Source organism: Lithobates pipiens, unplaced genomic scaffold (genome assembly GCF_037356315.1).
Source record: "Lithobates pipiens isolate NorthernLeopardFrog02 unplaced genomic scaffold, aLitPip1_a1.2 Scaffold_8, whole genome shotgun sequence".
In the NCBI taxonomy this organism is placed as follows: Eukaryota; Metazoa; Chordata; class Amphibia; order Anura; family Ranidae; genus Lithobates; species Lithobates pipiens.
Genome location: NW_027507903.1, coordinates 572,164,010 through 572,188,078, shown reverse-complemented (window position 1 = coordinate 572,188,078; position 24,069 = coordinate 572,164,010). Strand labels below are relative to the sequence as shown.

At 42.1% G+C, this 24,069-nt stretch overlaps 1 protein-coding gene across 1 annotated transcript in view; it reads right to left on the bottom strand.

Moving 5' to 3' along the window:
- Positions 1–20,310, bottom strand: part of LOC143961040 (lysozyme C-1-like) — a 70,543-nt gene extending 50,233 nt beyond the window's left edge. Inside the window, exon 1 of the mRNA XM_077470177.1 lies at positions 20,128–20,310. The gene's annotated coding sequence lies outside the window, so the exon portion shown is untranslated. The remainder of the gene's footprint in view (positions 1–20,127) is intronic.
- Between the last annotated feature and the right edge of the window lie 3,759 nt (positions 20,311–24,069).

Below are 24,069 nucleotides of genomic sequence, written 5' to 3'. Positions count from 1 at the left end.
TAACAAAAATGATTTTTGCTTGAGATATTGATGAGATAGAACAAGTCCACAAACAGGAAACACAAAAATGGTGAAAGGTCTGAGAGATAAACAGCAGGAGATTATCATACCACCAATTAACTTCCTACAAATAAATTGAGGACGAGAGCGCTCAATATCTACTCCTACTACAGGGCCATGATATCAGACTAAACTACATTTTGGTGGACCTCAAACCCTAATAAAATGTAGACACTAATTGAATACGTCCTTGTTAATTATGACTCACAAGCCCTTAGAGAAGCAATGTTCTTAGGATACGATCTTACGCTGTTGTCAGTTTCCATATTCTGGGACTCCGCTTAACATTTATTGGATCAACACAATAAAGTCAACTTCAAATCTCTTCCTCTGAAAACTCTGGACCTCAAATTTCCAATTGGATGCAGACACATATCAACACAATTGCAAAGCTCTATGATATTAACACACTTAGATATTTTTTTGACCTGCAACACACTTTCCTACTACCAAAAACAAGACTTTTACAAATACCTTTAAATTAGAATTTACCTTTCTACTATACCCTCTGACAAACTATTGCTTCCTAAAAATGTTATTCCATTTTATAATGGAGCACTTAGATCTACTGGATGAATTGCCTTCTTCTATCTAAACTTTCAAGTATGAAGTTGTGGGAAAGAGATCTTCCTTCTACCCTTTGAGAACTCCAGTAGAGAGATTTACCAGTGGCCACAAAACACATCCAGATTCATTACACCTTGGGAGTCCTTCTCAAGTTGCTACACAGATGGCATTATACTGTACAGTACACCAGGGGTCACCAGTTCTCACTTTGCTGGTGGGACTGTGTCCAGACAGGTTTTATATTCCATATCTGAATAACTTGTGATAAACTCACCTTAGTCTTTCCTCACCTCCATTGTGACATGTATTTACACTCTGCCTAATCCTGTTCCTGCTTTCCTATGTATTAGAACTAACCAAAGGTCCTATGAATATAGAACTTTCCTAACCCACATGATCATAGCAGTGACACTAGTTATAGCTCCTAGACCAGTGATCTCCAAACTGCAGCCCGAGGACCAGATGTGGCCCTTTGCTTATCTTTATTTGGCCCTTCAGGCACTATTCTTCCCTCTGATAAAAAAAGTACTATTCTCCCTACTGACACCAACAATGAGGCTCTTCTACCACTGACACCAGCAATGGGCCATTATTCCTCCCACTGACACCCAGGATGGGACACTATTTCTCGCACTGACACCAACAATGGGGCAATATTCCTCCTATTGGCGCCAATGACTGGGCACTACTCCTTGCACTGATACCAATGATGGAGAAATATTCCTCCTATTAACACCAACATTGAGACACTATTCCTCCCGTTGACACCGAAATTGGGGCACTATTCCTCCCACTGACACCAATGATGGGGCACTATTCCTCATGTTGGCACCAACATTGGGGCACTATTCCTCCCGTTGACAACGAAATTGGGGCAGTATTACTCTCACAGACACCAATGATGGGGCGCTATTGCTCCCATTGGCCCCAACATTGGGGCACTATTCCTCCCACGAACATCAACATTGGGGCACTATTCCTCCCACGAACATCAACATTGGGGCACTGTTCCTCCCATGAACATCAACATTGGGGCACTATTCCTCCCACTGACACTGACATTGGGGAACAATTCCTCCCACTGACGCCAACATTGGGGCACTATTTCTCCCTTCAATACCAAAGATGGGGCATTGTTTACTCCCACTGATGCCAAGAGATTCTCTTCTCCCACTGGCTACAGTCTGCCCCCTTAAAGAGGAAGTAAACCCTGATGAGTTTACTTCCTCTTTCATTCCCTGCAAAGGCAAAGCATAATGGACTACTATGCATCGCATAGTAGTCCATTATGTGTCACTTACCTGACACAGGAGCCAGCGAAGTCACCGCTGTCGCCTGTAGTCTGGCGCATCCATCTTCTCGGTGGGGTCTCGCAGCTGCGCCGCTGTCATTCGGCGAAGCCGCGATGACGTCACTCCCACGCATGCGCACGGGAGCCGACACGTGGGGCAGCTCCGTCCTTGGAAATGCCGCGCTCAGTGCGCCTGTCTTCGGGCGGTGCCTGTCTTCGGGCAAATATCTCCTAAACCGTATAGGTTTAGGAGATATTTCTTGGACCTACAGGTAAGCCTTAATCTAGGCTTACCTGTAGGTCAAAGTGTGTTGTAAGGGTTTATAACCACTTTAAAGTCTAAGGGACAGTAAACTAGGCCTTTGTTTAAAAAGTTTGGAGACCCCTGTCCTAGACCTGTCCTAGACCCTAGACGCCCAACCATATGAACTAATATGTGACCCAGTGCATAAAGAAAATTTTTGGAGAAAAAAGCCTTGTTAATTCCGTTAGTTAAACAGGTTATTAAATGTACCATCATCCATAATTATAAGGAGTATAAATCAGGAAGCCTGGTTCCCACACCTGGCTTACCTGAGAACAGAAACGAGCTAGCGGACTATTGCGGTACAGGTAACAACATTAATAAGAAATATTTAAACCAAAGTTAAAAAACAGACAAGGTTTATTCAAGTAATAAAATCATTTAACAATATACAAACGGGTACAGGTGGTGACGTATTTCTACTAGTTTCGCTCTAGATGAGCTTCTTCAGGAAATACATACGTCTGTAAAAAAGTGTAAATGTGCATAAATAAGACAACAAAAGAAAACATTTGAAATACAAAATGGAAGGTAACAGGGGAAAAAATAAACACCACGAAATACATTTATGGCTCTTATCCCACTAGATGCACCGGCGCGGCACCAAAGTGCCCCGAAGGAGTCTCCCCCGGCGACTGGGGGAGGTGTTAGAGTGGACAGGCCGGGATCTGGGTAGGAAGATATAATATTGAACTATGTTGGAAGGTAAGTAGTGCAACTCATTAGTGGACCAAAGGATAGAGTCAAGCCGTCTATATAGCCACAGAGATCCCTTAGGTGAAAAAAACATGGAGGAAGTGCCATGAAGTATATGGCGCATACCTGTGCCAAATGTGCAATTGTGATGATGCGTAAGATACATCCCTAACGATGAACAAATATATATATGAAGGAGTGTGCTGAAAAAAGAAAGGGGGAGGGGGGACAAGAGAAAGGGGGAGGGAAGAAAAAAAGGGGGGAAATAAGCACAATAAAAAAAGAAAAAGAGAAAAAGAAAAAGAAAGAAGGGGGGAAGGAGGAAAAAAGGAAGAGAAAGGAAAAAGGAACAGTGGGAGAGGGAAGGGGGGAGGGGGGAAAGAAAGGGGGGGAAGAGGGGGAAAAGGAGTTAATTCAAAGAAAAAGAAAGAGGGAAGGAAGAAAAAGAAGGAAGAAATAAGGAAAGGGGAAGGGGAGGAGGAGGAAAAGAGAGGAAAGGGAAGGGGGGAGGGGGGGAAGGGGAAGGAGAATGAAAAGGTGTGGGGAGGTGACAAGATGATAGGGAACAGGGAAAGGGCAAGAAGGAAAGTAAAATTGAAAATGATAATAATAATAATAGTGATAATTAAAAAAGTACATGCCCAAAAATTGTGAGAAAAAATATGTGAGAACTTTTGAATGCACAAGATTAGTGACAACAGTGAGTGCTGTGGTTGAGCAAATAAACCAAGGTAATTATAAAGTGCTCATGCATAGAATGGGAATGAATATGGAAAAAGAGTGTGATGACATAAACCATGCACAAATGGTAAGGTCACTACTTAGCCTACCCAGTAAGTACTATGGATGCAAATCCTGTTTTCAACCCAGAGGAAAAAAGCTCAGTAGCGTTTGGATCTGGCAAGGCTGCAGATTCTAATTAAAGTACTGGGTTGTAAGAGTGGAGCCAAGATAAACGTTCATAAGTAGAATACATATGTAGGACAGGGTTAGTCACTGATGGCCCCCTGTAATGTAAAAGCATATAAGCTGTGAGCATTAGGTAAGCTATTACTTGTAAATAAAACCTCCATAATAGTAAAGATAGCCGTTCTTACCATAGCCAGTGCGTGAGCCAGACATCCCTCCGGGTTAGCCGGCCTGTCTGTATGGCGGAATATTCCGCTATTTAAACATGTCCCAAACCCGCTGCCGCACGCCCGCGAACCGTCGCCGGTGTCTTATCATATAAGGTCATCAGTACACAGCAACACAGATTCCGAAAATAGCCGAGGATGAAAGGCGCCTGCGCACTGAGTCCAGGTTCTAGCCCCACCATCCAAGTGGACATAGAGTAGGAATAAAAAAGAGCCGAGCACAGCGAGGCCGAGCCCGAAGCGAGCCCAACCCTATGTCCGCTTGGATGGTGGGGCTACCACCTCCACTCACAGCGCAGGCGCTGTTCAGCTTCGGAAATTTTACGAAGCTTCTTCTGCCCCGTACTGCGCATGCGCAGTACGGGGCGGACGCTATATGATGGCCGGACTGAATATGCCAGAACACCGGCGCACCGCGTCACGGGGTCAAGGGTCCCACAGGCAAGACACGAAGTGACCCACTGCGCACGCGCGCGCACCCACGTAGGGCATGATCCATGCCCTCACAGGTGCGCTGATGGTATGTGATGCACACGCGCGAGACTCCATCGGGCTCGTCTGAGCACACATCCTATAGCCTGTCAGTCAGCCTGGAGATGTGCAAGGAGAACGGCAGGGGGAGCCCTGCCCCCGAAACTTGGGCGAAGCACACACCCCCAACAGCACTCCCAGGGGCCCTAAAAGTCCATGGGGTCCCCAGCACAGCGAGAGCACATCTACCGGGGTCAAATAGCCACAATTACAAGTTAATAGTAAATAGTACATTGTAAATAGTTAAACAGTGTTACAGACAGTATATGTAGAGATATAACCAAACATAGTAATCAAAACTACAATACAGCACAATATGACTCTGTGGTACAATTGGGCAAACAGCACGTTAGAGGTAACTTGGCAAAACATCAAATTTAAGCTTAAAGGAGAATAACTTGGTAGCTTTAGATCGTAGAATTAGATAAGAATATTAGAGAGAAATTTCAACTATTCTACCGATGGTACACAAAGATCAACATAAACATATGGATTGAATGTGTCAAAGTCAATACATATTGAGATCAGGCAGCATAGGCGTTACCGCATACGAATAAACTGCGGGCAAGACCAGAAGCTTTCCCAGGCAGAGAGGCTGGCTATAAGAAGGGCTTAAAGGAGTAATGCAGGCCATACACGGTCGAATTTCGAACGAATTTTCTTTTCAAAATCAGAAAATTCGTTTTTTTTGTGATCCGATGATGCCACCATTGATTTTTGAAATTCGGCCGACCAAGCCTTCAATTTCACCTCATGTTGCTACAGAAAAGAATTTTCTTGGCTGGGAATCTTCTTTTCTCTCCGTACATTTTCTTTTATCTCCGTACATTTTCTTTTCTTATTACGTTTCTCGCACGATTCTCCCATCATTGATTAGAAAATCGTTCGTTTTTCTAAAAATTTCCAACATGTCCGATTCCTCAAATTTTATTTCCGCACGAAAATCGGCTGTTGCTGCAGCCCACTAATGGTGCGAAATTCATACGAAAATTCTTAGATACGATTTTCGAAAGAAAATTCTTTCGAAATTCGAACCGTGTATGGCCGGCATTAGTCTCATTGAGGCCCGGTGGTCTCAGGACATCCAGTCTCTCGATCCAAAGGGCCTCACGTTGTAGAATCATCTTATCTCGATCACCACACCTCACATCGAGTGGTATCGTCTCTAGTATCATGAACTTAACCGCAAAAGGGTCAAACCTATGGTAGAGGCCGATATGTCGGCCCACAGTAGTCAGTTTACCGTCAGTAGAATGGTAAATATGGTCGCTTACTCTCTGCCTGAGTGGTCTTGCCCACATAAAATGCTCCACATTTGCAGTGCATTAAGTATACCACCCCAGTAGTATCACAAGAGGCTCTAAAGGTGGGTGTAAATACTTCACCATTAGGGAGTTTAGTCGTCATTCCTGAGAAAATCCAGGGACATAGGGGGCATTGACCACAAGGAAAAGTCCCTCTCGTGTTTAGTTGAACTATTTTTAGTTTATAGTGGCTACTAGTAAGACTATCCCGCAGAGATTTGGCTCTCCGGAACACAATTTCCGGTCTCTCACGTACATGGTGTGTTAAAATATGATGGTCTTTCAATATATGCCAATGCTTCGATAGGACTTTTCTAAGTTGGTCCTGATGAGCCGAGTATTGAGTAATGACTTTCATTGTATTTGTGGAGTTGAAGGATTAGGATATAATAGCGATGTTCTAGTACGATTGAAAGCTTTATTGAAAGCATTACGTAGACAGGTTTTAGAGTAACCTCTCCCTAATAATCGCTCACGAAGAGTGATTGATTGAGCAAAGAAATCTTCATCCCGTGTACAATTACGGCAAAGTCATAAATATTGTGCATACGGGATGCTGTTAATCAAAGGTTTGGGGTGGGCACTCGAAGCGTGTAATAGTGTATTACCCGCAGTAGGTTTACGGAATAAATTAGTGTATCGCAAGCCGTAAGGATTTTTAGCAATCAATACATCTAGGAATGAGATCTGTATTGAATCGGTACTGACTGTGAAATGTAAATTCTTGTCATTCGTGTTAATTAACTCAATAAACTGATCCAGCATAGTGCCCGACCCAGTCCATACTACAAATAAATCATCGATACATCTATACCAGCAAAAGATGTACTCCAAGTAAGGTTGGTACTGATCATCGGAAAAAATAGATCTTTCCCAGGCACCGAGGTAAAGGTTGGCGTAGGATGGTGCGCATGATGTGCCCATTGCTACGCCTTGAATTTGTAAATAGTGTTGGTCTTGAAAAATGAAAACGTTACGTGTGAGAATAAAAGTAAGTAATTCAAGAATAAATTCATTGAAGGACCAGGATGTATGTTCCTGTTCCATTAAAAACATTCTGGCCGTCTCGACTCCCACCTCGCGTGGGGATGATTGAATAAAGAGCCTCCACGTCAATTGCCACGAGGAGGGAGTCGGGAGGTACCAGAATGCTCTCAATTTGCCTAAGGAGATCGGATCTATCCTGAATATGTGACGGTAAGCTTGAGACGTGTGGGAGTAGAAAACTGTCCACAAACTTGCTTGCGTGATCTATTAAAGATCCTATACCCGATACGATGGGTCTCCCTGGTGGTCTCGCGAGATTCTTGTGTGTTTTCGGCAAAGAATAAAAAGTCGGGGTCCGGGGAAATTTAGGAACTAGAAAATTAAGGGTGTCTCGGTCAATTAGACCCTGCCAGTAGGCTCTTGTGCAGAGTTCCATGAATTCATTGGTGAACTGCATAATGCTGGTGGATGAAATAGGTACATACTGGGTGGTAATGTTAAGTATATCGTAACACATGGCCAAATATTGGTCATGGGACATGACCACTATATTTCCCCCCTTATCCGAGGGTTTGATAACTATATCATACCGCTGCTTTAAACATTTAAGAGCATATTGTTGGTCAGGAGTTAAGTTAGAGGGAAGTTCAGGCCAAGTCATCAGGTCTGGGAAATTCTGTGATTTGGTTTTAAATTGACGTGATGGTACCGAGGTTACAGATGGAGATGAAGGGATATTAGAATCCCTGCCCTGACTCTATAGATGAGTCAGTATCATCTTCGGTCTGTCCCTCATCGTATAATAGCATCAAATCACGTAATGCGTGGAATTCGTCCATTGTAAAGTTCCTTGTGCGCTCGGCGAGCTTGTCGCTCCAAATTAGTCTTTTGTCGATCAGAATCAAAAATATATTTGAAAGTTAAGTTCCTTGCAAAAAGATAAGTCTTTTATGGTTTCTGTAACGTGTAGAGATTGCAGTGGGCAAAAGCCTAGACCTAGTTGTAAAACTGAGGTCTCTTCTGGCGATAAAGAGCATGCCGCCAGATTAACAATATTTAGTTGTGTAGACTGGGCATGCTGGGTAAAGGGTTTCTTTAGTGGGGTAAGAGCCATAAATGTATTTCGTGGTGTTTATTTTTTCCCCTGTTACCTTCCATTTTGTATTTCAAATGTTTTCTTTTGTTATCTTATTTATGCACATTTACACTTTTTTTTACAGACGTATGTATTTCCTGAAGAAGCTCATCTAGAGCGAAACTAGTAGTAATACGTCACCACCTGTACCCGTTTGTATATTGTTAAATGATTTTATTACTTGAATAAACCTTGTCTGTTTTTTAACTTTGGTTTAAATATTTCTTATTAATGTCGTTACCTGTACCACAATAGTCCGCTAGCTCGTTTCTGTTCTCCGGTAAGCCAGGTGTGGGAACCAGGCTTCCTGATTTATACTTCTAATATGTGACCCAATTTTCTTTCCATTTGGGCTTCATATCTACACCATAGGTAATTCTCTAGTATTCTATGCATATCCATTTATAGATATCTTTTGCTTCCTTTATATAATGTTACATGTCTTCTTCCTATTTTTTGGGGGAGGGTTTCTTGCACTTTTTCCATAGTTTTTATGGGTAAAGATAAAAGAAATTAGCTTGTTGGGGGTGCATGCGTGGCATGGGACGGAGCAGCAGCTTCTAAAGAGAGCTCCGGTTCTCAGGGGGCTAAAAGCCACAAAACTGGGTCAAATTTCACCTGCAAACGGCTAAATTTACTTCACCCCCATACATAAGTACTTGTGCATGCCGAACGCCAAGAAGAAGGGAAGGAGGAGCAGTGAGAAACAAGGAAATCTTACTTTTTACTGCTTAAAGGGGTTGTAAAGGTAAATGTTTTTTCACCTCAATGCATTCTATGCATTAAGGTGATAAAACATCTCACAGTGCCTGCGCCCCCAGCCCCCCCGTTTTACTTACCTCACCCCTCGAAAATCCCGCGCTCGTCCCCCGACATCCTTTCCACCGTTCACCCTGGCCGATGATTGGCTGGAAGGGAAGGATGGAAAGCAGCGCAGCCATTGGCTTGCGCTGCTGTCAATCACATCCACTGACGCGGAGCGTCGGGGAGGCGGGGCCGTGTGATACAGCCAGCGGCTATAGCCGCTGGCTGTATCACGGGAGCGTGCCCGCAGATGCTTCTCACCATGCGAGGGAGCCGAGTCAGCCGCGGGAGGAAGCTGCGGGAGGAAGCCTGCGGGAGGAAGCCGAGTCAGCCGCCGAGGGACCCCAGAAGAGCAGGTTCGGGGCCACTCTGTGCAAAACGAGCTGCACAGTGGAGGTAAGTATAATATGTTTGTTATTTAAAAAAAATAAAAAATTCACTTTACAATCCCTTTAAGATCTCAAGAATGCAGAAGAATGTCTAATAATGGCACTGGTGCGCTCCACCCTCCTTCCCTGCTCTGTCACAACCTCTGCCATCGCAAGAATCAACTTCTGCAGAGAACAGTGAGTACTCTCCACTAACAAAGGCAGATTTAGATGTCAGTCTTGAAGCCATGTGCTCTAAACTTTTAAATAAGTTCCAAACAGAGATTCAGAAGTCCACCAGCACATTATCCCAGGAGATTGCTGCACTAGGGACAAGAACTGACCTGCTAGAAAATAAACATGATGAACTGTCCATTGCTTTTAATGACTTATCCAGAGAACATGAATCACTCTAATCTGCCTTCACACAGCTACAGGAGCATGTAGAAGATTTGGACAATAGAAATAGAAGGTCTAATCTCAGGATTAGAGGAGTCCCAGAATCCATTACTGATTTAACAGTATATGCTAAAAAGCTTTATCAATCCCTGCTGCCTGATCAGAATGCTCAAGCATTTTTATGTGACCGCATTCACCGTGCTTTAAAGTGGTTGTATACTCGATTTTTTAACTTTTACCTACAGGAAAGCCTATAATAAGGCTTACCTTTAGGTAAAAAAATATCTCCTAAACCTTTACGGTTTAGGAGATATTCCCCTCGGTATGCGCCGCTGACTGCAGCGGCGCATGCGCACAAGGGGATTCTCGGCCTGAAAATCCGGCAGTGGCCGGCCGGCCGGAATGAAATCTCCCGCGCGCATGCGCGGGAGTGACGATATCGCGGCTCTGGCCACTCACAGCGCCGGAGCCGCGATACCCGGAAGAAACGCAGAGGGAGCATGTCAGCTCCCTCGGCGTGGATCGGGCCAGATGTCGGGGCCTCGTTCTAAGGTAAGTATTTCATAATGAGCTAGTATGCGGTGCATACTAACTTATTATGCCTTTTGCTTTGCAGGTTTAAAAAAAAAAAAAAAATGTGCGGGTTTACTAACGCTTTAAGAGCTAAACCTCCTCCAGACAAACCCCCTAGAGACATAGTGCTTTGCATGAAAGATTTCTTGGTAAAAGAAGAAATTATGAGGGCTGCCAGGGTCTAATGCCGCGTACACACGACCAGACTTATGTCCGACAGACTTCCGAAGGAGTTCTGCCGGAGTTCTGCCGGAGTTCCGACAGAGTTCTGACGGACTTTTCGAATGAGCGGACTTGGCCACACACAATCACACCAAACTCCGACGGATTCGAACGTGATGACGTACGACTGGACTCGAATATGGAAGTTCATAGCCAGTAGCCAATAGCTGCCCTAGCGTCGTTTTTAGTCCGTCGGAATAGCATACACACGAGCGAATTTTTCGGTAGGAACTGGGTCCGGCAGAGTTCTGGCGGAAAAATTTGAAGCATGTTCCATTTCTAAAGTCTGTCAGACTTTTGCGAATCAAAAGTCCGTTGCAGCCCACACACGATCGAATAGTCTGACGGAATCATTCCGTCAGACTTTGGATGTTGAAAAGTCCGCTCGTGTGTACGGGGCTTAAGAAACATAGTCTTAGATGGAGTGCAGCTACAAATCTATCCAGATATCTCACAAGCAACACTGGACAGATGCAGAAAAATGTAAGAAATCACAACGGTATTATCCACAGCAAGGATCAGATCTAGATGGGGTTTCCCTTTTAAACTGATTGTACCCCATAATGGGACCCCCTACATTGCCACCACAATTCCTGAAGGTCAGGACATCCTGGTCAAGCTTGGTCTAATGGATGCAGGCCAGGGCCATCTTTAATATTGATTGGACCATGGGCAAAAATTTTCTTGGGCCCCCCCCCATGCAATTTCACTCTCCACCTGCTCTGAGACATACAATAATAAGGAGCTAGACCAGGGGTCTCAAACTGGTGGCCCTCCAGTTGTTGCAAAACTACAAGTCCCATCATGCCTCTGCCTGTGGGAGTCTTGCTTGTAACTGTCAGCCGTGCAATGCCTCATGGGACTTGTAGTTTCACAACAGCTGGATGGCCACCAGTTTGAGACCCGTGAGCTAGACCTAAAATCAGTTTACTGTATCAGATCAGGCAGCAATTTCAATTGGTTGCCAGCGGTTACAGCATATAATTACTGCTTACTGACTGGTTGCTAGAAGTTACAGCACACATTACGGCTCACTGATTAGTTGCTAGTGGTTACAGCAAATGATTTCTGCTTGGTAATTAGTTGCTAGAGATTACTGTACTGTAATACTGCTCACTGATTGCTAGAGATTACAGCACATCATCTTCTCACTGCAGGGAAGCATGATATACATATGAATGCCACCTTTATTTACATATCAATGCCGCTGCCCACAGCTATTTGCTTAGTAATGTCGCCGCTATTTACATATGAATGTTGGTTATTTACATGTAAACACAGGGTCTGCAGCTGATTCATCTTTACACAGCAATAGGGCAAAGCAGGGCAGCATTAGTGCCAGCACTTCACACTGAGATATCGGGACACAGCACAGGACGAAAACTTCAAGGGACAAGGAAATTTAAACACGGATAGTTGGCAAGTATGAGGCAGCTGCTTTAGGCCCCACAACAATGACAGGGCCCAGGGCAGCTGCCCCTTTTGCCCTGCCTTAAAGACGGCCCTGATGCAGGCAGTCTCCCACACACCCAATCCTCAGCTCCTATCTGGAACACCCCGGCATCACGGACAGACAGACGCAGAATCAGACATGAAGCTGGAATCACCCACAATATGGTACACTTATTGTATCGCCAATATAATAATCCTAAAATAGATTTGTTGATTGGATTATTAAATAGACGTATTAACCACTTAAGCCCCGGACCAATTGTCAGCCTAAGGACCAGAGGTCTTTTTACAATTTGGCACTGCACTGATTTAACTGGTAATTGCGTGGTCATGCAATGTTGTACCCAAACAAAATTTGTGTCCTTTTCTTCCCACAAAGAGAGCTTTCTTTTGATGGTATGTGATTGCCTCTGCGATTTTTATTTTTTACGATATAAATGGAAAAATACTGAAAATAGTGAAAAAAAAAAGATATTTTCTACTTTTTGTTATAAGAAAAATCGAGTAAACTAAATTTTAGTCATACATTTAGGCCAAAATGTATTCAGCCTCATGTCTTTAGTAAAAAAAATGTCAATAAGCGTATATTTATTGGTTTGCGCAAATGTCATAGCATCTACAAACTAGAGTACATTTTCTGGAATTTACACAGCTTTTAATTTATGACTGCCTGTCTAATTTTTGAGGTGCTAAAATGGCAGGGCAGTACAAACCCCCCCCCCCAAATGACCCCATTTTGGAAAGTAGACACCCCAAGGAAATTGCTGAGAGGCATGTTGAGCCCATTGAATATTTTTTTTTTGTCCCAAGTGATTGAATAATGACAAAAAAAATAAAAAAGTTTACAAAAAGTTGTCACTAAATTATATATTGCTCACACATTCCATAGTTATATGTGGAATTGCACCCCAAATTTTATTCTGCTGCTTCTCCTGAGTACGGGGGATACCACATGTGTGGGACTTTTTGTGAGTCTAGCCGCGTACGGCACCCCGAAAACCAATCACCGCCTTCAGGATTTCTAAGGGTGCAAATTTTTGATTTTACTCCTCACTACCTATCACAGTTTCGAAGGCCATAAAATGCCAAAATAACACAACCCCCCCCCCCCCCCAAATGACCCCATTTTGGAAAGTAGACACCCCAAGCTATTTACTGAGAGTCATGTTGAGTCCATGGAATATTTTATATTTTGCCACAAGTTGCAGGAATATTACAAACTTTTTTTTCCCACAAAGTTGTCACTAAATGATATATTGCTCACACATGCTATGGGCATATGTGAAATTATACACCAAAATACATTCTGCTGCTTCTCCTGAGTACGGGGATACCACATATGGGGGACTTTTTGGGAGCCTAGCTGCGTACAGGACCCCAAAAACCAAGCACCGCCTTCAGGATTTAAATATAAAACGCTACCAAAAAAAACTGTTAGCAATCGCAGGGATCAGGCCTGACTCTGCGAACTCTGCATTTATGTGTTTAGTGTTTCTTAAGTGACAGTGATCGATCGATACTGCACTTGGGTGGGCTGGGCGGAGGGGCAAAACGCAGGTGCTAGCAGGTATCTGGGCTGATCCTGCTAACAACCCTAAACTGCTGGGGATGCTAGTATAGATCTGATCAGATCAGATATTGATCTGTTCAGATACTATACCACTATGGGAGGTGTATGCTTTGCACGTGGGTGTTAGCGGTACTGCACTAACCTAGCGCTGCCTGGGGCGCCGCAGACCCTATCTGACCCTAAAACCTAATTGATATCACCCACCGGGTGATCAGGGGGTTAAACCTTTATTGGGTAATAAATGGTGGGTGCCCTGATGCTATAAAAAGCAAACTAACTAACCAGCGTCACCCGTAACACTTATACAGTGATCACTGGTGAAAGGGTTAACTAGGGGCAATCAGGGGGTTAAAACCTTTATTAGGTAGTATATGGGGGTCCCTGACGCTATATAAAAACCTGACGGGGAACCTAAATAACTAAATGGCTAACCAGCGTCACCAGTGACACTTATACTGTGATCGCTTGTGAAAGGGTTAACTCTAGGGGCAATCAGGGGGTTAAAACCTTTATTAGGTAGTATATGGGGGTACCTAACGCTATAAAAACCTGGCGGTGAACCTAAAAATAACTAGCTACCTAGCGGCACCAGTGACACTAATGCAGCGATCAGAAAAACGATTGCTTAGTGACACTGGTAAAAGGGGGTGAAAGGGTTACCTGGGGGCAATCAGGGGGTTAAAACCTTTATTAGGTAGTATATGGGGGTCCCTGACGCTATATAAAAACTCTGACAGGGAACCTAAATAACGAAAAAACTAACTGGCTAACCAGCGTCACCAGTGACGCTTATACGGTGATCACTGGTGAAAGAGTTAACTCTAGGGGCAATCAGGGGGTTAAAACCTTTATTAGTTATATATGGGGGTACCTAACGTTATAAAAACCTGGCGGTGAACCTAATAAATAAATAGCTACTTAGCGGCACCAGTGACACTAATGCAGTGATCAGAAAAACGATCGCTTAGTGACACATTGGCAAAAGGGGATGAAAGGGTTACCTGGGGGGCAATCAAGGGGTTAAACCTTTATTGGGGGGTAGGGGGCTACCCTGGACCTAACACTAACTGCCCTGACACTTTTTACAGTCACAACTGACAATAAATGCAGTGATCAGTAAATAAATGATCACTGCAATCAGTGACACTGTGACTGGTGGGGGGGGGGGGGGGTGGGGGGTGATCAGGGGGTGACTGGGGGGTTAAAGTGTGCCTATGTGTACCTACATGTCAGTGTAGTGTTTGTGCACTTACTATGATGTCTTCCCTCCTCGCCGTCCGGTCAAAAAGACCGCCTCGAGGAGAGTGACATCACTTCCTCCTGCCTGTGTTTACATTACACAGGCAGGGGAAGCTTCTCATTCGCCAGGAGCAAATGGCCAGAAACCAACGGCCATCCCCTCATCCCAGATTGCTCCTGAAGCAAAACGGACTGCCGCAGCCAGCGGGAGGGGATCCGATCGGACCCCCCACCCACTGGAAGGCAGGCACGTACGGGTACTTGCTTGTGCCTGTCCGTGCCATTGTGCCGACTTATAATTACATGCGACGGTCCTAAAGTGGTTAAAGTGAAGTAAATAATAGGAGCTAACTCACTAACAACATAATACCATCTTGTTTACTCAACTGTAAATATAAATCTTGTTGGTGGGCTCTCTTTTTCACGAACAATACGCTTATGGTGTATAGGGTTTTAACATTTTTCTGCATTTACCATCCTACTTTTACTATGTGCCGCAGTTTATATATTTTTTTTTTAAACAACATGAACGCATTCATTGGGTCACCCATAAGGCCCCTTTCACACATGCGGATGGTATGTCCGTATTTCATCCATCCGTTTGCGGATGAAATACGGCCATACATTCATCCCTATGGGATAGCGGGTGTCTGCGGATCAGCAGACACCCGCTATTGTCCGCCTCCGCAATTGTCCGATTCTGCAGACGGAGGAAAATCCTATTTTTCTATCCGTCTGCAGAGCGGATCGGATGAACACGGACACACGGTCCGTGCTCGTCCGATCCCCATAGAGGAGAGCGGAGAGCTGACAGGGCAGTCCCCGCACAGTGTGCGGAGACCGCCCTGTCCGCAGCCGGCTCAGCGGGGACAACGGAGCGATCCCCGCTGAGCGAGCGGATCATCACGGGGCGGATTTTTACTGATCCGCCCCGTGTGAAAGAGGCCTAACATTATACTAGATCTCCTGAAATTATAGGTATTGGTCTCCCCTATTTAGAGATCGTTTATTTTGTTCATTCCATTGAAACCATATATTCCATAAAGAATTCTTAGGTTTCTTTAAGGATTGTATACCCGTTAGACTAGTCATTGATGCCTTAGATAAAATATAACAATATATTTTATTCTCCTATTTTCATTTATAACCTACTTTACCCTATATGCTGGGGACTGACACTTTCTCTGTTTGTAGAAGCTTTAATATCAATAGATATGTCTAGCGCAGGTAATTTTACGAAAGCAATTTCTTGTGGCTTTCCACCCTATGATGCCATGATTTTCCCCCACTCAGTTAGAGTAATCCTTCTTTTCAGAGGGAGGACTCGTTTACAACTGAAATGCGAACTCACAAACTTTCCCATCTATTTGGTTATATTACTGTTTCAGATGATTCTATTTTGCACTAGTAAGTTTTGGACCGGACAGTCTTTTATTATTTCACTGTCGGTTGGAAAATAATTTTCTTTCCAACCCCAAAGGTTTTTTTCATTTTCGAATAAGTTTTATTTCATACAATGTTTTAGTTAATTCATTCTGTATAAGATCATTCAAATATGGTACAATTTTTTTATTAATCGACAAATCAGACACAGCAAAAACCAAATCAGTCTCACAGAAGGTTCTTTACCTCCTATATTCCTTAAAAAGGCTTATAGCATATGTATTCTTTTTCTCCCCATACCTAAAAAGGTTTCATTTATCACTTATCCTGTTGCTTTCCCAATTTCGTAATGCCATACCATGACGATTACAATAATATCACATAATGTACAGGGATTAATTTCCCCTAATAAAAGGAAAAAGGCTTTTTTGCATTATAAAAAATTGAATGCGAAAATAGTAATGTTACAAGAGACACACTTTATGATAGACGCACATCCTACATTCTTCCACAAAGCATACAATCAATCCTTTTACACCACTTCCTCCTCAAAAACGAAGGGAGTAGCGATATTTTCTTCATCACTCTTTTCCCATAGAAGTCCAACAAGTCTATAAAGACCAAGAAAGTAGGTTCATTATTATTAAAGGCTCATTAGCTGGAAGAGGTATCATAATCGCAAATCTTTATGCTCCCAATGACACACAAACCACATTTTTCACACAATTTTTCAATACATTACAACAATATCACTCTCCTCATATTATTGTAGGTGGAGACTTTAATTCCTTACCTCAACCACACCTAGATAGAAGTAAACAAAATCAATGCTCCAGAACATTCTATAAAACTACCACCTCACATATAAATGACTTACAATTGATTGATTCTTGGAGAGCATTAAACATAGGCGCAAGGGATTATACATTTTACTCGCAAACACATGACTCATATTCACGTATAGATTATATTTTTTGCACCCCTATAATCTTAGCTAATGCCCTAAATGCCGCAATGTACCCCTGTTCTTGGTCAGACCATCATATAGTCACCCTAAATACTAAATTTATAGGCCTTGCCTCCACCCCATATTCATGGAGACTGAATTAATCTTTATTATCTGACCCTGTCCATCAACAAGAATTAGTGCCAGAGATTAAAGAATACTTTTCAACTAATGTCACTCCAGATATCTCTCCTTCCACAATATGGTTGGCACATAAAGAGGCCATCTTATTAAAAGGGCGGCAAAATGTAACAAGATGAGGCTAGAAAAAATGCATTCCCTTACTAAAGACCTCCATAATTTATATAAATACCATAAACACACACATGACCCAGATATTTTTAAACTGATCACAATTAATGAATTAGAATCACTATTAACATTTAAAGCAGAAAAAGCCCTCCGCTGGTCAAAAGCTAAATTCTTACTCTCCAGTAACACTTACTCTACGATGTTCGCCCGTAAACTGAATCGATCTATAAAACCTACCCACATTTACAAGCTTAAAAATAGTATAAATCAACTGGTCACACACTCTCAGGAGGTGCGCATAATATTTAAAAATTTCTACTTCTACTCTGACCTTCTCTCAACACCAAATATATTAATCCCCCCCTCCTCACTCTCCTGGTTGAATAACATCCCTTTCCCACAATTAAACCAAACACAAAAGGAAACCCTAAACTCACCATGTTCAGAAGAAGAACTAGCTTGAATAACTAAATCACTTAAAAAAAATTCAGCACCAGGTCCAGATGGTTTTTCATCTCTATACTACAAACAATATCAACAACTCGTAATTCCCCACCTTATGAAGTTATATAATAATATTCTAAAAGTTGAACAATTCCCAGAGGAAATGTTACTCGCCAACATGTCACTCATACCAAAACCAAATAATGATCAAACACTACCCCAAAACTACAGACCAATTTCGGTTATAAGCAATGATCTCAAAATTTTTAGTAGATTCCTCGCCAATAGACTTTCCACAATTATCCCTACACTTACCTCCCCATTTCAATCTGGCTTTATTCCTAGAAGACAAATCACTGATAATATTACATTAGTTACAAACATTATACAGGATGCATATCTACACTCTAGACCTCTTCTAATGTTGAGCCTAGACATTAATAAGGCATTTGATAGTGTCTCATGGAAATTTTTAGACTTAATCCTCCTGAGATATGGCTTCAATGGAGAATTTGTACATGCCTTTAATGCACTCTACCATAACCCCTCCACTAGAATAAGACTACTAGGCTGCAACTCAGATTTTTTCTGAATAAGTAGGGGTACACATCAGGGATGTCCCCTCTCCCCATTACTATTCGCACTAGCGATTGAACCACTAGCTACAGCAATCCTACTCCATAAAAACATTAAATGTTACTCAACAAAAAAATAATACATATAAACTGAGCATGTAGGCAGACGATATGTTACTTTTCCTCTCTCAACCTAATACTGCATTACCCAACCTTTTATACACCCTCAATATTTTCTCATCACTGTCAGGCTTAACAGTAAATGTAATAAATCAATCTAAATCAATAGGTATGTCAATCAATATCCCAGCCTCAAATCTAGCGTCCTTACGCACCTCGTTTAATTTTTCCTACTCATTAGCATCTCTTCCCTACTTAGGCATTCACCTTACTCCCATTTTCAAAGATCTAGGGGCTAAAAATGACATACCATTGATGCATAAATTGAGTGCAACATTAAAAATGTGGAAATCCTATAAGATATCTTTCTTGGACAGGATAACAGCAAATAAAATGACATTACTCCCTAAGATCCTATACCTATTTAAGGTTCTCCCCATTAGACTTAACGAAGCACTGATTACGAAATTCCAATCTGATATCATTAAATTAATTTGGTCAGACTCCCACCCATGCCTATCAAGAATAATTCTATATGGATCCCAAAGACAGGGGGGACTGGGACTTCTAGATTTTTGGTTATATTACCTTTCAGCTAGATGGACCCAAATTGCACAGTGGCATATCCCCAATCCAAAAGTTCCATGGGTTGAATTTGAAAAGAATTTCATCTTACCATTCGACATCTCAAGTTTACTTTGGGGATACAAAATTCCTAACCATGATATAGACCAGTGATGGCGAACCTTGGCACCCCAGATGTTTTGGAACTACATTTCCCATGATGCTCTTGCACTCTGCAGTGTAGTTGAGCATCATGGGAAATGTAGTTCCAAAACATCTGGAGTGCCAAGGTTCGCCATCACTGATATAGACTCTCTAAATCAAATTGTCTCTCAGTCATGCCAATTATGGAAATTGTATAACCAAAAAAGCATCCGGGTCTCCACTCACCATTATCTTGATGATAGGAGCACTCGGATACAATTTTGCTACGCTTAATCCTGTTTTCTTTGCTATTTTTTAATAATTTCTTTGCCCTCTCTTTTGTTAACCCAAAAGTATTCATTACAGGTAAAATATTTTCATCAAGCAAATTTCCCATTTTCTTGGTATTTTTCCAGTTACTCTATTCAGAAATGACAAAAATTTAAAACTCCGGGACTAAGAGCTCTACTGTTTACTTCTTACGGCTGTGTACCAGCAGCCCAGTACATTAATTGAGATATCTCACTTCGTTCTACTCTCAGAAGGACGTCTCCTTTCTGAGTGGTAATAGGCTAGTCCCTATCTCCACTCCCTATTCCAGAGAACATACAGCAGGTCATTCACCCATTTCTGGCTATCCGCTGAAGGCAAACCTATCCGTCTTAGGACCACAAACGTTCTCAAAAAATCACACAAAAAAATTCAACATTCACCACCTTCTATTCGCTCATAGAAATTGTGGTACCTGCATTTTACACATCCCTTAATAACATGACTATATTCATTGTAATTTCTGAGAGTAAGAAGAAGGGCAAATAAGTACTTTTGCATGCTTAATTTTTAACTGGTACCAATAACATTCTCAGTAATCATACATAGACAGAATGCAATAAAATCAAAAAGGAACGTGTTACCTTCTGTATTCCACAAGCCCCACCTGGCTCCTCAAAACCGCACAGAAAGACAGTACTTTATAATATGAGAAATAAAAGTTTTCTCACCTGAGGCCTCTTTGCTGTCCCTCCTGGTGCGGGTTGAGAGCCGATGGTGGAATTGCAGATAAGAAGACAAATCGAGGAGTCACCACTAAAACGTACAGCCTTGAAATAAAGGACATCTACGAAGTAGCATTCGTCTCTATGTATGTTTACTTCAGAAAAAACACACTGTACAGAGGATCACACCTTCCAAGGGGTTGTGATACAGAATACAAACTGTTACAGCTTTTTATAAGAAAATTATAACATGGAAGTGTATGGCGGGCACAAGCCCAAGTTACAAAATACGCAATACATTCCAAAATAATTGGTTCCATATTAAATATGGCCATACTGACCCAAACACAATAAAAAGATAAAGGTCAGTTTGACAAGATAGTAATTAATTATGACAAAGGTACATTATATTCTAAACAGGGACTTTCCATAAAAACATTTCAACATAATTTCTGGGAATAATATCCTTTATCATCTTACTGGCAGGACATCTCATGTCATCCAGAGAGCAAGATACACAAACAACATGTGTTGCAAGATTTAAGAAATACCAAAAGAATTCAGAAACATTTTACAAAGAAATACATTGTTATATTGAAGGGGAACTCTGAGTAGTATACAGATATGTACTGCATATATCTTCATATCTTCACAGCCCCTCCTATGTTTATGATTCTTTGGGTATTCTCCTTTAGACCTCCTCTATGTCTCTGGGTTGGCCTCCGGGAATGCGGGCTACCATTTCATGAGCAGTCCTGACTCTTGACCTTTGGGGCTCAAAAGAAACAGTATTAGTACAAGCTTTCCAAATAGCACTACAAGAAGTTGTAGTTATTTTCAAACAACATTTGCATAACATAGGTGCACATTTGATTATAAGGATTATAAGTACTATGATACCAACAATATAAAGGATACCATGCAATATACCAGCAAACCATCCTTCAATGCTTGAAAACCAGTTGACAGGATTAAGCCAGGAAAGCCAGCTTCCCCAACTTCCTTCAACCCAAGAAGTTTCAGTATGCTCTTTCCGAAAATTGAGCTTAAGCTGTTGCACCTGTTCCACATGTGAAATGATGGCATCTTGCGCTTTAGTATCATTTCCAATGTAGTTGCAACAGCCTGTTCCCATTATGGCGCATATTCCTCCCTGGCTTGCTGTAAGATAATCCAGCACCAGCCGGTGCTGCAAAATCTCCTTTTTAACCATTTTTAGTTCTGTGGCAAGAGCCACAGAGTTCCTATCATACAATGCTGTAATATTGTCAATTAAATCAGCTAAATCTATGATAAAACGGAATGCCTTTTTAATACAACATCTATTAAACCATGGTATGGAGAATATTGGCTTGATTTCCTTATCATGTGATTCTACATTAGCATCAGTATCATTAGTATCTTCTTCAGACATAAGTGGCGGTATATCAATATAAGTCTCACCCTCCTTGTTCGTATCTGGATCTTTAACCTCATCATGACCCTCTTCCTCCCCCCAGGTTCTGACTGGGAAGCTAAGTCTCTTTTAAGAAGATGTATGGGAATTTTACGGATTTGGGACTCCTTAAACTCATTGTCACTCATATACAAAGTGGCAGGTATTACTCTACCAAAATAACAAACTCCCATTGAATTTAAAGGGATCCAAGTATATGCTTTCTTCCCACATATGAAATAATAACCTGGGGGAGCTGCACAAGCCTTATTGAAATTATACCCCTGCAAACACATTAATAATTTCATATTGTTCTGTCTAGAATGTTGACGATGTGTGTAGTCATGTAGCTCTTGATATCGATCCGTGCTCCATGCTGTATCTTTACCATCAAACCAGTACCTGATCTCAGCATCATCCATACATTTGGAATTCCCAATCGATCTGGTAGTACTTTGGAAACCCTGAGTAAGCAATTCAGATGAATATTCTCGAGTAAAGTTTATACAGACGGATGGGGTTCTCATTGGAGCATTGGTGAACAATAGGAGTGAGACAACTCTGTCAATCATTGTCTTGCTTACATCTGCAAAATGTGCACTGTTCTCTATTTCAGCCAATGTGCTGGGTACGCCTAGCAATGGTATAGTCTTATGAGAGATAGGTGTATGCGTGCATATCCAACAGTTAGTAATGTTCAACTTCTTTGCTTCTTGCAGGTGCATAGACATTGATCAGGAGTTAAACTTGTTTCAAACTGTAGTTTTTCATTCAATACAGTAGCATTCAAAGGTAAGTATCATGTATCTTACCCTTTTCCTTATGGTATGTCCATTCAAATGCCATGACTGTAATCCATACCACCGATCCACCGCAGAGGATAACACTCCAGAGCTTCACATCAGGTTTAGGCCCCAGGAGATTCATTCTGCAGTCTTCTTGCTTAGGCACGAGTAAGTGGTGGAGATGACCTGGAAAGTAAGGGCACAGAACAATACCTGCCAGCAGCAGAACGACCTATGTGTTCTTTTGGAGCTACAGTTATTTTACAGTGTGAACCATGCACCCAATACTTGTAGTCTTTCAGCTTTACAGCAGTGGGAGATACAAGAATGATCTGAAATGGTGCTTTCCACTTAGGAGACAAAGTGGTCCCGGGTATTTGATTCTTGATGTACACCCAATCTCCTGACTTTAGTCCATGTGTTCCTTCACTTGTATCCACTGGTTGTCCTGCTTTGGCTCTGGAAAAAGTATCAGAAAATACAATTTGCGTACATAGTCTATCATGGCATCTTGACCTTTTAGCAAAGTCACTGTCTCTGGTGGTACGAGGGTTGCAGGAAGTCTCTTAGGTGGTCGCCCAAATAGTATATCAAAGGGTGATAGTCCATGCTTCTCCTTAGTGGTGGTCCTAATGGTAGCTAAGGCTATTGGCAGTGCTTCTACACATGTGCTTTTCCCATTGGCAGTTATCTTGGCCAGATACCCCTTTAAAGTTTGATTGCTGCACTCCACCATCCCGCTAGCTTGTGGCCTATATGGGGTGTGCAGCTGCTGTCTTATCCCCAGAATATTCACCACTTCTGCCATTAACTTGTTATCAAAGTGTGTACCTCTATCTGAGGAGAAAACAGCCCCTATACCAAATCTTGGGATTAACTCTCTAATGAGACATTTTACTACTGTTCGGGCATCACTCCTGGCACATGCAAACTAAAAGATACTTGAGCCAACCACAAGGGGGCATATCTGAGAAGTCAATCTGCACAATTTGAAACGGCTCCTCAGTATGTGGAATATGCTTCATATGGGTGGGCACTGGTTTTCCAATGTTATGCATTTGACATATTGCACATTCATTAATCTATTTAGCAGCATATGTATGAAAGCCTGGAGCCCACCAGTATTTGTTCACCACCCAACACATCCCCCCTGTTGAGACATGGCAAGGCCCATGGCTCAAAGCAAACAAATAAGGAAGCAGAGTTGGAGGAGCAACCATTTTTCCCTTCATAGTCCACAGGCCATCATCATCACAAGCAGCCCCTTTGGAGCACCAGGATGGTCTGTGAGGTGAGTTTTCCTGTAAGGCAGACAAAATGTGTAAATCAACAGGTAAATATCAATCAGAAACAACATAGGCATGGCACCGGATGGCTATTCGTAGGTTGCTCCTTTAGCATATTCATTGGCTTGTTACACAAAATAGGTAGTAAGGTTTACTATAGTCAGGTAGCCCAAGATTTGGGGTTGTCAGTAAAGCTTCTTTAATTTCTTTCTTCACTGCTGGGGTTAATTTGTCCTCGATAAACTTATAACTACCCTTTGTATGTCCCTTTAATTATACTTGTAAAAGACCTATACTAGTGGAGGATTGGGTCTCCTTCATCCAGTAAAAGTTTTATTTTTTATTTATTTATTTATTATCTATTCTTAATCACCGGGCAGCTTCCTCCGGTGACTTCTCTACTCAAGATACTGAAAAATTCTTGGTACTGACAGGGCTAAAT